The sequence below is a fragment of the Hakea prostrata genome, chromosome 2 (assembly GCF_041222555.1).
Source record: "Hakea prostrata isolate BN-2017 chromosome 2, UWA_Hpros_2, whole genome shotgun sequence".
NCBI lineage: Eukaryota > Viridiplantae > Streptophyta > Magnoliopsida > Proteales > Proteaceae > Hakea > Hakea prostrata.
The window spans coordinates 36,894,380-36,908,494 of record NC_142601.1 but is presented as its reverse complement, the minus strand read 5'-3'; the positions used below and the strand labels follow the sequence as shown (position 1 = coordinate 36,908,494).

General features: G+C 37.2%; 1 pseudogene; it reads left to right on the top strand.

Moving 5' to 3' along the window:
• Positions 1 to 11,628: 11,628 nt before the first annotated feature.
• On the top strand, positions 11,629 to 14,115 carry LOC149024282 (protein FAR1-RELATED SEQUENCE 5-like; annotated as a pseudogene).

The following is a 14,115-nucleotide window of genomic DNA, read 5'->3' as shown; positions in this document are numbered from 1 at the left end:
CTTTTTTTGAATCTGGCAACGGTCACGAGACCACAACGGTCAATAGCGCTGACAGTTGCAAAACTCTATAATGTTCTATATTGTTGTTTTTCATATTATTGCCCTCTCTTTTATGTCCCGACAATTTAAAGTTCATTGGGTGCTTCGCCGGGCTGATTTTCTTTTGGTAACTTCTGGGTTGATTTAACCACGTGGAAAGGTCGAAGTTCCTCGATGTTGTCTACAAAATCGAACGTGGGCCCCTTTTTTGATACATTCGTAAGTCAACGAACTTGAATGGACGACTTCATTAGTTATCCCGGGTAAATCCCAATTCAACCTAAGGCCCGGCCAACCATACGGTCAGGAAATACCAAGCCATGAAGTATGAATTTTTTATTTTTTTTCTTGTCTGAGGTTCATCCGGGCAGCTTGCGCTCACCTCGATTACATTCTCAAAGGGAGCTTTGTCGTCCGCAAGGGTCGAACCCATGACTTCTCCACTGAGAGGTATAAATCTTACCACTACCAACCCTGCATTGACATGAACAATGAATTTTTATTTCTACAAAAAAAAAAAAAACTATGAATTTTACACCATGTTCGTGAGTTGAACCAAGGAGCAGATTTATTGACAGGGTTTCTCCAAGCTCTTGGCGAGATACAATTTGACCTGGGAGGTTATCTCCTAGTTTGGATATTATTGTCTGTAATAATATTGCTAGAAAACCATACTATAGATTATTTAGTTACTCTCCAAGCTCCTGACGAGATACAATTTGACCCAAGGTTACCTCCTGGTTTGGATATTATTGTCTGTAATAATATTGCTGGAAAACCATACTATAGATTGTAATCCTCTTATTTAATTACTCTCTTAATACAAGCTCCTTATTCCAAAAAAAATATATATGAATTTTTATTTTCCGTTTGAGCACTACCCAAAAATAAACCCTTAAAAAAATAATTACCAACAAAGAAAAGAAAATAAAATAAAAAAACCATGAAATATGTTAATGAAAAAATTACATAATTGGTTATTTCAAGTTTCTCTTTACAAAAGTATCCACTTAATGTTTCACTTAACAAAATTAGTTAAAACTGACTTTAGGTTTACAATACCAAATAAAATAATAATTTTTCATCCCTTTGGATATTTTTACCCAAAAACTAATTATACTGACATATTAAGAAACCATCGTCTTTCTTCTTCCACCCCTAATCTCTTCACTTGTTTTTTCTTTTTCATTGCTTTTATTGTTGTCTAATGAGTTGGTATGGTTAGTTTTAGGGGGGAAACATTCAAAATGGATGAAAAATCACTATTTTTGTTAGTTTTGTAAGCCGAAAGTCACTTGTAATTAGTTTTGTTAAGTAAAACATTGAGCAACTACTTTTGTAAAAGAAAACTTAAAAATAGCTAAAAATGAGTGGGCCAGTGGCCCCCATGGGGTGAAGAAATGCGAATTTTTTTTTTCTTTCTCTTTTGACATAAAGAAATGCACAATTCGTACGTATGGGTTGTGCACCTCACCCTATCCTTCTTTCACATGTTGAGTCCTCGAATTAGGTTAGACTTATGCGCCAATGTGGTAGCCATGGAATGGAACTATGTAACTAAATGCATCTTAGTATTCAAAAATAAAAAAAATAAAGGTAGTTTAGTCACATGGCCCCCATGATATACATACTTAGAGAGAAGGGTCTAAAAATATTAAGGTGATTTTCATTTGGACCACCTAAGGTTTGATCTAAATTATTTTTAGTTCAAATAAAATGATAAGGACATATCATCGTTTTTATAATCAAAATGCCATTACATCATTTCTAGTCGCACCACTATTAAGATTGTGTCACGTAGAACAAAAGATCCAATGATTGTGGATGAACGTAAAGGGTTTAAGTGCAGATAGTAATTTTTTAATTTACACAATGTGGGCTTTTGATTTTTTAAATTTAACTTCTTTATACGAAACTCTTTTCTTTCTTCTTCCCTGTTTCATCTTGATTTTCTTGATTTTTTAGATTTGAGATTTTATGTTAAAAAAAAAAAAAATGAATATGAGATTTCTCTATTTTAGAACCAAAAACTTGTTCAACGAATCATCATGTCTTATCTCTATTTTTTGCGTTTTTCTAATATGTTTGAATAAGGCTTTAAAACCCATTTTCCTTACGGAAGAAACTTTAGTCCTTAAATCACATCTCCTTTCTTTTTCCTATTAGAATATTAATAAAATATATTATATAAGGTGGGTTTTATAAGGTTGGCTTTATTGATTAGATCTTCTTATTTGATTTCTTTATTTGGTCTGACATGGGAGATATACAGTTACTAAAACTCTAATATAGAACTGGCTAGTGTGGGTTAATAGGACCATTAGATCTTGATGGAAGGTTTAATGGGTTTGCCTATATAAAGAAATGCTAGGTCCCTCCACTAAGCCCTAATCAATTACAGTATTCTATGCACATAATGTGAAATCTCATCTAACCCTAATTTGGACACCCTATTTGTTTTGGATGAAGAAGAGCTTGATTGATGTTTGACCTTGAAGTTGGACCTTGAGTATAGTATTGATATCTTTTGAAAGTCCTAGGAAGTCAGGTCAGACCTCCCCCTTAGTGTAAATCCGAAGACCCGAAGTGAAGGCAGAAGACATTGTGGGTCATCTCAGTAAAAGACATGGTGTTTGACCCAAAACCCATGGAGATTGATGAAGGAGTTCCCTACTTGGAAACCTTGTCTAAATTGGAGAAGAAACTGTACCTTGGTGTTGAAGAGCTTGGTTGATGGACTTGAGGCCTAGTTGGACATGTTTTGAAAGGTCTCTCAATGATAGATAAGTCACTTCTTGAGTTAAGAGAAGCCCCATTGAAAATTTTGAAGTTTGGAGCATGATTTCCCTGTTTCTGGGTTTGCTGTCAGCCTGGGTCGATCACCTGGGTTGATCAGGCTGAGCGACCTAGCTGAGCTGCCCACAATAACAGGGGTTTAAGTGTAAATTGCTGGATTTTAGGTTTTTTATGATCTATTTAATAGAACTTTATGGTAATCAGCCCCACGTTGTTCTAAAGCCTCTGGAGAACGTGGGAAGGACCTTAGAACCTCCTCTTCGAAGCCAAGGAAGATCCCCAAGCATCCGTTAGAGTTTCTCCATCGAATCTTCTTTTATAAGGTTAGTAATCGATCTGTTTATCTCTAGATCTACTATGTCTACTGTTTCTTCTAATTGTTTTGATTGTGAGGAAGGTATTATACTATTGTAATGGTCTAGTCTCTAATCCTCATAGTCTCAGAGTGAATCCCCATTCACTCTATGTTTCCTTGAAGCCATATGGTGAGTTTTCTATATTTTGATCTTGCATGAAACCATGAGTCACTCTCTCTTTGTTTTCTATCTACCTCTATGATTGTGAGGAAGGTCTCACGCCATTATTATGACATTTCCTTCTATCCCCATAATTTTTGGGTGAATCAATCCCTTTTCCTTCTATTACTTTGAGAATATGCTATAGGTTGATTTTGAGGGGCAATTCTTGAGTAACTTTCAAGAAGGGGTATCCATTCGAAGACCTTGTTTTCTTTTCCTTGTCAGACCCTTCCCAATGCCAATTCTTGAATTTAAAATAATATTGTTTCTTTCCCAGAGTGAAACCCCTTTTTCTCTAGTCTCTCCGTGAAATCCATGGATCGATTTCGGTAAAAACCTTAGTTTATGATTTGATTAGAATTCTATTCCAATGACTTTGTTTGATGCTTATACCTTCATAGATAGTCTTAGTATGTTTCTGGGGAACTCCCCTTCGAATTTTGGAGTAATCAGACTTCAAACAAAGAAGTTATGACCAATTTAGGGTTTACTATCCGTACAAAACATTGCGGGTCGATCAGACCGAGAGACCCCAGCTGAGCGACCCATAGAGTCAGTGACCTCGAATTTACTCTGTTTTGCTTCCGTTTTGTCTCCGATCGTTAGGGTTTGTTCCTAATACCTAAACCATGTTTGTTTAAGCTTATTTAGGTGATTTTGGTCTTGTTCTTTGATCTCTCACTTGAAGTTTAAGAATCAAATTCGAGGTGAGTACATTCACTCACAATATGCATATTTACATATTTGTTATGATATGATTCGAATGCATGATATAGCTACTGTTGTTTTACTTTCTTTATATCATATTACTTCTATAATTACAATAGCATATTCATATTATGATTTACATACTAGAATGAATCATGAATGATGTGAATGTGAATTTGACTTGATTGTGTGATGTATGAAATCATGGTTTGATGTGAATGCCTAGGTTGTAGTTGTGGAATGAGAAATGCCCTTTTGACATTTCTGTCTTTGGACACCAGTGGAGGTGGTATGGGACGCTTTCCTATGGTGCCCTTTGGCGCTTTCCCTGACTACTGGTTGACATACCTAAGGCATGTCTAGAAGTGTTTGGCTAGGGAAACCCCTGTCATATCTGACCCTATCGGAAGGGGAATTAAAACCGAGTAACCCGTAGCAGCAATGGGGATTTGTGGGTGCTCAAGACCGATAACCAACCCTTTAGAGGACATGAATCACATTATGGGGGCCATTCATTGGTAGGGTTGCATGTGGTAGACTTGGGTTCATGGGTGTAACCAACTCATGAGAGGCCATGAGAGCTTCCCGTTTACTATGTGTGAATAACCAATAGGGTTAAGAGTCTACGTAGACGGGAAGGAGACGGTGACTCTAGGGGGAAAGATACTGGAAATGATCTCAGGGAGCAAGGAATGGACTTATCTAACCCTAAGTAGATGTGACTCAGTAGATGACTTGCATTGGGCTAAGATTAACCTTGAACGTGCCCCAATACTCAGACTAATGGTGATGTGAGAGATTGGTGACCTAAACCCTAGCCATGGAATGTCCGGGAATGATGCAAGACCCAATTACCAACGGAGAACCCAAGATACTGGGAAGGTTGAGACCTACCCAGAGGAGTATGGTGCTATGACTTAAAGCGTGTCTACCAGTAGAGACCAACATATTTAGAGTTAGAAGCATACTTGCATTCATTGTTTCATCTCATTGCATTTATATTGCTTTGGATTGTGTGTGAAGATGCTATTATGATTGGACTACTTGCTAATGTCACATCCACCCAGCCGGTATCCTATCTGGCATACCCGGAATGTGATCCACAGCCCGAAGATCCAGATCGAGCGGCCATGCCTCCCACATACATGATAACATAATCATGAACAATATAATCAATGTTTAAAGTAAGCAATAAATAGGTCAAATGAATAAGAAAAGATAATCAATCAGAGCGCGGAAATATCAAGTATCAACTTCTCATAAAAGTAGTCTCAAGGGGAAAGAGTGATCAGAAGTCACCCCTTCAAAATAGCGGAAAGGTGGTTAATTAAACTAAATTACAAATCCGTATCAAGAGTAAATCCATAAGAGTTAAAGACAATATATCCATAAGTTTTACAGTCATCCAAGGAAATGGGGCACTACGCAAAGGTTTCTTCAATCCTAATGATTGTTTCTTCGTAAGTATGGATGATGGACCTAGCGCGGCTGCTCCCTCACTAAGGTGGGGCTAACCTTGGTACGAACCATAATCCTCCTCGGCACAATAATCCTGACTCTCATCGTAGCCATCACCCGAAGGGTAGTATGCAGGATCATAGCTCGGGTCGTAGTGTGCGCCATCAGGGTCTTTTGTACTGCAGGATAATCTAACAAATTGCACGAAAGGAATGAATTCAAAAGAACTCAGCAAGGCAAGTCGTTTCATAATACATAGTTCATCCGATACAAATCGTGGTATGATGCAATATGATATGAGATAATGATGATATATGATTCTAATCCTAAGAATACTAGTCTCTAAGGTAGACATGCTTTAAGTCATAGCACCATACTTCTTTGGGTCGTCTGTCACTCCCCCTCAATCATATAGATATCTTGGGTCTGCCGTGGTAATTGGGTAAAGTCCTCATCAAACCATGGTTGGGGATTCAGTCACCACTCTCTCACATCACCATTGGTATAAGTATTGGCACATGTCACGGAGAAGCCTAGCCCAATGCAAGTCATCTACTCAGTCATATCATGTCAGATCCGAATACTTTCCCTATGGCACCGACCAACTCGGTTCCGTATCCTTCACACTAGAGTTAGCGTATCCTATGGCACCGAACAACTCGGACTACGGACTCATCAACCCTATTGGTCATCCACAAATGGTAAACGGGAAGCTCTCACGTCCTCTCACGGGTTGGTTACCGGTCTTGAGCGCCCGTGAGCCCAAGTCTATCCATTTGCAACCCTACCAATAAATGGCCCCTTTTGGGTATCCGCAGTATGGTTTAAGTCCTCTCACGGAGTGGATACAGGTCTTGAGCGCCCATCAACCATACTCTACCATAGTTCATTCGGTCTCAATACGGATTTGGGTCTGATACGTCAAGGGAATATCCTAACCATACACCTAGACAATCCTATGTATATCATCCAATAACCTGGGAAAGCGTCGATGGACACCTTCGGAGAATATCCCATACTACTCCCTCCGATGTCCAAGGATAGAAGTGTCGGAAGGACACTTCCCAATCCCAAGTCATACGTAATCAATCACAAATTCAATCTCATCATATCATACTTAATCAATGATTCATCATATAAACAAAGGCATATCATAGCATGATTAATCATATATAAAATCATAAGGTATAATTAAACATGATATTCCAAATGACATGTGACATACTACTACTAATAAGAATGTATAGAGTAGTCATGTATGATAAAGAAATACACATAGGAATATAACCATTGAGTTTTCAAAGTATAAGCATGTTTACATAATTAACATACTTGAGTTGACGACCTTCCTTACCTTAATCGAGTCGTAAATAAAATCAATGATCACCAAGAATAGTCCTAGAAATCAGTGCTGGTACCCTAGACAACATACAAGTAACATCAGAGAAGAAAACAGTCGAATCGGAGGTCAAACGAATCAATTCGGCCAAGTACAGGGGTGTTCTCATATCTTGGTTGACTGGCAGTCGACCAAGCAGTTGACCAAGACTTGTTAACCACTGGGCAGAATTGAAAACTAGGTCATAAACTGACCTTCTGGTGCTCCGATTGACACGAAATTTTGAGGGCACGTTTACAACAATATGAGGATACTACACACTAAATTTCATGACGATCCAACGGTCCAATTAGAAATGCCCAAATCAAAGCATTATGTTCTATATGATAAATATCACAAATCGAATTGGAATTGATTGGAATTGTAAAGAATGATGGGAATCAATTAAGTGAATGGTAATAATCAAGTTAGAATCATGAATTCATAGTAGTCTAGACCTAACATGCATTTACATATCAGTTTTGAATCAAGACAAGGTTGAAATGGAAGAAATCAAAGTAATGAAATGCAGGCATTCCTAATTGAATCATAGCATAACAAGAATGGGGTGATAATCATGAGATTGATTGGGGAAGACTCATGGTTAAGTGTTTGCAAGGTTGCAGCACTTCAACCATGGTCTAAAGATCATAATTTGGTAGAAAATGAATAGATTAGAAGAAGAATAGAAGGAGTCATACCTTGAGTTGATGATTGATGTGCAATACAAATGATTGGAGTCAAAGATCTTCCCAAACACCAAGAAAGCCCAAGAGAATGTCCAACTTCGTGCTTTGGAGTGCAAATGATTAGCCTAGATCCTCATTCACGAGTTCCAAAAAGGTAGGGGCAAAATGGGAAGTGATTTTGTAAAAATTCGAATTCCATTACTGCTGGTCGACTGGCTGGTCGATTGTCAGTCGACCAAGGCATGGCAGCAACTTCAGGAGTGGATTCGGAAGGCCAGACAGATCCGAATTGAGTTGGGTTTTCTTCTACAAGTCAATCAACAAGTCTAGTTTCAAGAAATACCTTCGGATTGATCACGGGGGTCCAATAAGTGCTTCAACGATGTGCAGATTTTCACTCAACATTGACAATGTGTTCAAGTAAGGGGCATCATTGTCAATGTCCATAGGTTCTGGATCAAGCATCAAATCTTCAACTAAGAGGGCCCACAAGTCTCTTCTACCTCCACTTCGGGTCTTCGGACCTGCAACAGTATAAAATTCGGGCCGGGTCAGGGTTAGGATAAGGCCGGATTTTACAGCTAAGTTCTTTTTTAGCTTACCCTTTGGGGGACACGTTTTTAGATGCTTTTGCAGGAACGGAAGAAAACCCGTGCTTTGGTACAGAGGACCCTTCCTTACATGGTTCAACTACGAAATTCATTGGAGAAGGTCATGACAAGTGGTGTGACTAGCACACAGGTTTGGACTACACTGACAGCTCCTATTGATGGTAGCTGGCATCGTCTCATTCACCGATGGGATCATGAGCTAGAAGCTAATCTGAAGTTACAAGAGCATAACCCTAAGGTGAAGAAGGCGAGGATCGAAGAAGAAGAAGAGCCGATGGAAGATTTTGATTAGTTTACTTTTGTTCTTCTAGACTTATATTTTATTTGTAATAGCTTTAGATCTTGCTTTAGATTTCTGATCTACTTTTCGCTTTCTTTGTGGGGTATATTTCCACTATACTCTACCGTTATCTTTTGATTTGGTATCTTATTTTCCACACTCTGATATTCTTTTGTGATCCTTCTATGATCCTTTTATTATTATTATTATTATTATTATTATTATTATTATTATTATTATTATTATTATTATTATTATTATTATTATTAAGTTACTTGAATACAATGATTTGTTTTTTCTTTTGATTGTGTTATTGTGCTAAGTGGATATGACCGTTCCTAAACTTAATCTTCGGGGCTGTGAATCACACTCAGGTATTCCAAATAGGGTACTAACTGGGTGGATGTGACACATAAAGTGCTAGTTCAGAGAGATTGTTCCATTGAGCCAGTGAATTAGAAGTCTAGAAGAGAAGATCTCGCTATCAAATGATCTTAGAATCAAGTACAAGTTCATTCTTCGTGGAAGACTATAGTAATGATTTTGATGCATTCTGTCTCCAATAGATCCCAAAGAAGATATATTTATCACCTTATATTGTTATTATCGAAAGACTTTTTTAATCAATTTATGTGATCTTAGCTAGATCTAATCTTACATTTCATCTTCTTTACAAATAGAAATCCAATCCAAACAACATTCTAGTCTTTTACTTCTCTCAGTTCTTGCTTTGGAAGAACACATCAAATGTGACAAGTCGAGTCTTCTTATAGAGGCAAGACCAAAGAGTTTCAGGATTTTTGGGGTTGGGTGGTGACACAATATTCATGAATGCTATCTAAAGGATCTGCGTAGTATTTTAAGAGCACAATGCGAATTGCAATCCGGTACTATACTTGTTTATCGTTTTGTTGATTTCTTCATTGACCAAACGCAAAGGAATTACATTCAATTGATGGGTTTCTTCTTTACAAGTTACCCTAACTACATGTTGTGGCTTCGCCTAAAACTATTCATCTTATTCTATATAATCAAAGAGCAAACCAGAAGCTTCTACAAAGTTGCAAATTACAACCCAACTTTTCATCAATTTTTTGAATGATACTAGCATTGTTGCTTCAAAAACTTGTTTGCCGGTGCAAGCCAAACTAACCTGCAAAACAACGAGCTCGGACAAGATAGTTGAGGAACGCCTTCTACGATCAAGTCAATAGAAGCTCGTAGCTTTAGAAGAAGAATGTTCATTGCAAAGTTCAAAATACTAGAACGGAGACTAGAAAGTGCATACCTAATAATGGCAATTTTCTAGGTTTATATAGGTGCTCAAGTGTTACCTTGACCGTACGATCGAGCTCCGTGGGTTTTTCCTGATTTTGGGCATCCCAAGAGTAGGCAATGATTGAGATTGGTCTCTAAGACCGACCTTGCCTTCCCTATTTGACAAAGAGTCCAATCTAAGAATTTTGGGAAGGTTGGTTATAGTTCGGATTTTTGTCCGCTCCCGTTCTGACTCCCTTCGGTTTCCTCCAGTTGTCCGCTTGATCTTGGACACGTGGAACATTCGGATCTGACGGTGGAAAATAATTTATTTTTAAACCAGGTTTTGGAACGAACTTCCCTTTCTTCCTCTCTTCCGTTTCTTTGTGTTCAGCCACTGTTCTTTCCGTTTGAGGAAGAAAAAAAATCCTGTTCTTCGTTTGAGAAAAATACACTTCCTTCTCAGGAAGTCTTCAAGCATCAGCGTGCAAAATCTCCGACCAAAGCCTTCGGTTTAGTTACAATATCACAAGGTGAAAAATTTCTGCAACTATCGACCTCTCCACCAGGTAAACTCTCTCTTTCATTTATTTCCCAAAATAAAAAACAAAGAAAGATAAATCCTTTTCGTAGGAGAAATCCCTCTGCTGTAATGGTATTTTTCAAGGCAACTGTGAATCTCGACCTCTCCCTGCACCGAAAGGTATTAGCTCAAAATCCCGGCCTTTAACGTCAATCTCCGACGAGCCCAAGAATCTCAGAGGAACAAATGAACTTGGGTTCGTCCAACTGTTGGGATCTCTGCTAAATGCCCATGCATTTTTTAGTACTTGAGCATGCTTGGGTAGAGTAAACCCAGAAATTTCCACATCAGTTTCGGCTCTGTGAGGGATCAAGAGTGGAAGTTGGGTGTAATCGCCAAAAAAAAAAAAAAATTGCTTGGGTAGAGTAAACCTAGAAATATCCAATTAGGGATCAAGAATGGAACAGTTGGGTGTAATCGCAAGAAAGAAAAAATTCATTGCGATTGCAAAAGATGGATTGAGAAAAATAAAGAAGACAACAAAGGGTGAGGAGAAAATATAAGAAAGAAGAAGATTAGGATCTCATTTCTGTTCTATTAAAAATGGATCCCTTAAGTCTGGTGTGTGCTTGAGACCTAGAAATATCCAATTAGGGATCAAGAATGGAACAGTTGGGTGTAATCGCAAGAAAGAAAAAATTCATTGCGATTACAAAAGATGGATTGAAAAAAATAAGGAAGACAACAAAGGGTGAGGAGAAAATAAAAGAAAGAAGAAGATTAGGGTCCCCATCTCTGTTCTATTAAAAATGGGATCCCACTGGCATGGTTTATTTATGACTAAATACGTGTTGAAACTAAGAAGTTGTATGATCAATTTAAAGAGGAGAGGGTGGTTAAGGTGTTGTGAAAGACAGCTTTGTTAAGTCTGGTGTGTGCTTGAGACCTTAGAAAACTCATAACAATCTCATTCATTTGGTCACTGTGAAAAAATTGATCATAGCTCTTCAAGGGATAAAGATCCAAATGTCATGATTTTTTAACAATTTCCTTCTCTTTTTGATTGCTTATAAATCTTGTTTGCGGTGGGGTTTCAATGTGTCATTTTCAATTTAAAAATGAAATATATATATATATATATATATATATATATATATATATATATATATATATATATATAAAGAGTATGTGTATTTCTTGAGTTATTGCCATTTTTGGAACTCGATGAGTCAAAGCTAACTGTTTCTTTTTTTTTTCCTGGGTAAAAGCAAAGCAACTCAATGAACTTAACTTTGTCATGTGTGTTTTGTGATATCCATTTTGATGAGTAATAGGTTAATTTTTTATACTTCGATATTTTTCAGGTGAATCATGGATAACTCAAACGTTACACCAGATGTTGAGATAAGTTGTTACGACGAGACTAAGCCTAGGATTGGCATGGAGTTTGCTTCTGACAATGAGGCACACACTTTTTATAATAGTTATGGAGGAAGATTAGGTTTCAGCATCAGAAGGGAATATTCAAATACAAGCAAGACAAATAAGTTAATGATAACTTCAAGTCGATTTGTTTGTAGCAAACAGGGCAATCGAAAACCAAAAAGGGAGACAATATTCCCATCAACCCTCGAGCGGAGACGAGAACTGGCTGTCTTGCTCGTATGGGAATAAAGATATTGGAAAATGGAAAATATCAATGCCATGATTTTGTTGAAGACCATAATCACGAGCTCCATATACCATCTACTACTCACATGATGCGGTCACAATGACTCATCTCAGATATACAAGGATTCCAAATAGAGTTGGCTCAAAATTCTGGAGTTAAAACTAAGGCCGCATTTGAATACCATGGCATGCAGGCAGGTGGGAGACAATGCCTTGGTTATACACCTACAGATCATTACAATTATCTCCGCAGCAAACGTCAGCGTGATTTACGTTATGGTGAAGCATGGAGCTTGTTAAGTTATTTTGAGAAACAAGTCAGGCTGAATCCCTCTTTTACATATAGGTTACAATTGGATGAAGAGGAGTTGATAGCTAATATTTTTTGGGCAGATGCAAGAATGAAATTAGATTACTCATTATTTGATGATGTGGTTACCTTTGACACTACCTTTTGTACAAACAAGGAGAATAGGCCATTTGATATTTTTTCTGGATTTAATCATCATAGAGGAGTCGTAATATTTGGAGCTGCACTTTTATATGATGAGACAGTTGAATCATTCAAATGGTTATTTCAAATCTTCCTGGAAACTCATGAACAGAAGAAGCCTAAAACATTTTTTACAGACCAAGATGCCGCAATGGCAAGAGCTTTTTCGGAAGAGTTTTCATGGCATGGTTAGTGTACTTGGCACTTAATGCAAAATGGGATTAAACATCTGGGTTACTTAATGAAGGATGGATCAAGCTTCCTTACAGAATTGCAAAAATGTATGTATGAATATGATGAGGAAATACATTTTGAAATTGCATGGGAACAAATGAGGTCTAATTATCAGGTTGAAGATGGTTCATGGTTAGATCGCATTTATGGATTTAAGCATAAATGGGCTAGTTGCTATATGAAGAATACATTCACAGGAGGCATGAGGAGTACACAACTAAGTGAAAGTATAAATGCAGACATAAAAGAATATACAAAGTCTACTTTAGACATTGTACAATTTTTTACGCATTTTGAAAGGGTGGTCAATGATAAGCGTGCAAATGAATTGAAAGCTGAGTTTGAGTCAAGAAACAAGCTACCAAAAAATTCATTCTTATACATACCCATTATGAAACACGTAGCAGAAGTCTATACTCCTAAAATGTTTAATTTAATTCATGATGAGTATATATGGGTTGGATATTGCTACGTGAAACATAAAGATGAAAGTACAATCCCGCATGGATATATTGTTTGCATTCTTAATTCAAGTGAGGTGGACTTCAAAGTAGAATGTGACCCATTTAAGGCTATGGTTCAATGTAGCTGTAAAAAATTTGAGACATTTGGCATCTTATGTTGTCATGCTTTGAAGATTTTGGACACTTTAGATATCAAGTTTATTCCTGATGCGTACATTTTGACAAGATGGACTCGTGGAGCAAGAAATGTGGTTGTGAAAGATAGCAGTGGAACACAACTTGAAAATGATATTCATTTAGATTGTACACAACGTTATAAACACCTTTGCTATAAACTTGTAAAGATTGCATCACATGCATCCACTTCTGAGGAGGGATATAAATTGGTGAACAGTGTTGCTAATGATTTGTGTACACAATTAAACAATCTACACTTACCAATTCTAAATCATGATGAGCAAGTTGAGATTCCAAATTTAAATGTGGCAAAAGGGCTTAAAAGGAAAGAGAAGAAAAAAAGAGAAGAAAAAAAGAGAAGGTTCCAAGACAAGTCGACGAATCAAAAGTTGTCTTAAAATACATAGTAAAACAAAGAAAAGGTTACCAAAAGCAACTAGTACCTATCTACCCACTTTTACATTATTCAATGGAGGGGATTCAAGCCAATTTGTTGCATCCCAGGTACTTTTCCATCCTCTATGCGTATTGTAACTTTAGTTTATCTACTTCAATTTTGTGTTTGACATCTTCTATATGATTATATTTATAGGGGTCAGTTGAGCAGTCTATTCATGTTCCATGGTCCTCCCAAGCTTCTATTTCTCAGGTATTATACACATGCACGGAGATATATATATAAGAAGCCATTTAATGTCAACTTTCATTATTTAAATTACTGAGATTCATGTGTAGGTGAATGTTGATGGCTCTGCTTCCATGTCTTTTGTTGCTTCAACGGAAACTTATACTCGAAATACAAATGTTTATTCAAATTAG